Genomic DNA, 2,769 nt, shown 5'->3' on the forward strand with positions numbered 1-2,769 from the left:
TTTGGCTAATCAAAATAGCAGAGAATTTAAAATGTGAATGCTCAGAACTGGTGGTAAAATATGCATTTTCAAGCATTGCACTGAGTAGAAAAATTGTTGTAAGCCTTTTGAAAAGCATGCAATTTGATGACAAGAAGCAAATATTATTTGATCTAGAAACTAGATTTTGGGCAATATAAACTAAGGACATAATCTGTTATGTCAAAACAAGGTTTTTGCCAATATGTTCATTAGCCAATTACTTATAATAATAAAATGTTAGGGAAAACCTTAAATGTTCAAACACAAGGAATTAAGATTATCAAAGTGATATTCACCAAAAGTGAATGAGAAAATACTTATGTAATAATCCTAAATGAAAGTATAAGAAAAACTAGTGTGTGTTTATACAGATATGCACCGCTTATCATGCAAAATAACACTATACATAAAAAATATGACCGACCTTTGTGTGTGCCTGTGTGTGCATCTTGGGATAAGTTATTTTTTCTTCTACACTAGTCTATTTTTCAAATATTCCATAGCAACAACATATACTATTAGCTTTTTAAATTAAAAAATGTTTCTCAAAATTCCTTTCATGTGTTTTGGTGCGATGTTCTGTCCAGTTTCTCTCTCTAAACTCAAAGTAGAAACCAGTGCGCTGGTTCCCCTTCTCATTGGGCTCTTCAGTCGACTGTGGGCACAGGGTAGGTGCCGGGTGGCTGGAGCCATCCTTCACCGCTCGGGAACATCCAGGGTGACTCCTCAATGTGGGCTCTTGAACAACCTGTTCTAGCTGTGGTTCAGCCTGTCTGCAAAGCCCACCTCCCCTTCCTCCCACAGTGAAAAGTTCCCTGGGATAGTGGGTGGAATCAACAGCCTTGAGGCTAGGAGGGATCTGGGCACCTTTGGAGAAGGAAGAACTCTAGGGGCTTGAGCTGGAAGTGAATTGGCACCACACAGACACGGACCAAGGAGGCAGAGGCCCGGGTCACAGTGGCCTCTAGGTCCTGGCAGGAGTTTTTATTCAATTCTGAGAGCAGTTAGCAACCTCTGAAGGGTGTAGCCCAGGAAGTCACATGATCTGGGGACTGTTTGCAGCAGCTCCCTCAGTCTACTGTGATCAGATCCTCTCTAGAAGGTCCTGAGCTGAGGTCCCAGGGGCAGCAGGATTGTACCACACCCCTTCAGAGCTGGGACTAAGGGAATGGCTCGGAGGTGATGGGGAGTCTGGAGGGGGAGGTGTGGCCCCACGTGTGCTTGGACCCAGATGCAGTTAGCCTCCTAGGGGGCCAGGAATGAAGGCCCAGGAGACCCAATGGGGACAGAGGCTGGCAGTCAAGTAGGGGCAACCCCACAGACACCTTGGTCACCACACCTGTGGAATGCTGCCCAAGGGGAGTGGTCGAGGAGTCCAGCCTCTGACTGAGATGAGAGGTGAATGGCATCCTGCGTGGGGAGCCCAGAAGAACCGGGATTTAGGGCCTGGGGAAGCAACCCCAGCTTTGGGGCTGGAGATTGGAGACAGGCAGGTGCCTGGGGCGTGGTCAACGCCTGGGCGTGGGTGCTGGAGCTGACAGCGACCAGACAACAAGGGGCCCCCAGGGTCTCAGCAGGGCGGCTGACCGACACGAAGGAAGAGCTTGCAGGAGGCACTTCAGAAGGACCCCAGCCCCACCCTCGGCCGCCTTTCTTGTCCCAGATCCACGCCTGAGGGCTGTTTCCTCCTTTGACTGGAAGGCTGGCGGAGGAGCTGGGTGATTAAGGGGGTGGGGAGTGAAGCGGTGAGTCTAAGGCCGCTGCTGGAGGGCTCTGCGACCCCTACCTGCAGCCAGGGGTCCCGAGGCCAGGGCGCCTGGGTGGGACCCAAGAGAGCCCATGGACTGGGATGGGGCACTGGCCCCGTGCGGAGGAGACCCTTCGGGGAGACCCTGAACTTGTGTGTGGAGGTGGTGGGGGGAGGTGACGGGCCTGGAGGGGCGCCTCCCTCCTTGCCCCTTCTCTGCACCCCAGCAGGACCAAGTGTCAGTATACAGACCATTTATTGGAACAAGGATGACCAAAGAACACAAACGCCTCAGAGATGGTAAATATTATACATATATTCAGTTTATTGGAAGTACACGCTCTAATCGGGCTGAGGGGCTTGGAGTTTACTGGAATCGTTGAACTGTGTTCCCTCATTGGGTGTGGAGTAATGCCTCTTCCGGAGTTTCTGGCAGGTGAGAGTAGGAAGGGTGAGGGCTAGGGAGATCAGCCCGGGGATAGGGACCCACCCCCCAGCCCCCACTCCAAGACACTTTCTTAGGCTGATTGATTTCGCGCACGCATGCCTGTAGAGTATGAAGGTCTGGAAGTGGGTTCCCTGAAAGCTCCCCAGGTTGGCAGACTCCTGTCCATCGGGGTCAGCGGTGCTTTAACTACAGGGTCCCTATTCTGGGTCCTTTTCAAGGCTGATTGTGCAAAGGGACGCTCCTCCCAGGAGTGAGACCTGGGCTTTGATGGAACCTGGGGCTGTGGGGCAAACCTTCTATTCATCAGAAAACACCGCTGCTCCAGTTTACCATCAACAGTTTAAAAGGGGGTCCTCCCGCAGACCTAAGCGCCCCAATTTTGACGGTCCCTGAAGTCTTTCCTAATTCCTTGTTCTCGCTGGAGGACTGAAGGTATGGTGTGTGTAGCCGAGGATTTGTAAGATTATTTGACAAGAAATCTAGCACCTCCTAGTTCTAATTAGGCTGCTCCCACAGGGTCACAGAACAGTCCTGATGACAAGCAATAATCAGA

The sequence above is a fragment of the Bos mutus genome, chromosome 26 (genome assembly GCF_027580195.1).
Source record: "Bos mutus isolate GX-2022 chromosome 26, NWIPB_WYAK_1.1, whole genome shotgun sequence".
NCBI classification, from domain to species: Eukaryota; Metazoa; Chordata; class Mammalia; order Artiodactyla; family Bovidae; genus Bos; species Bos mutus.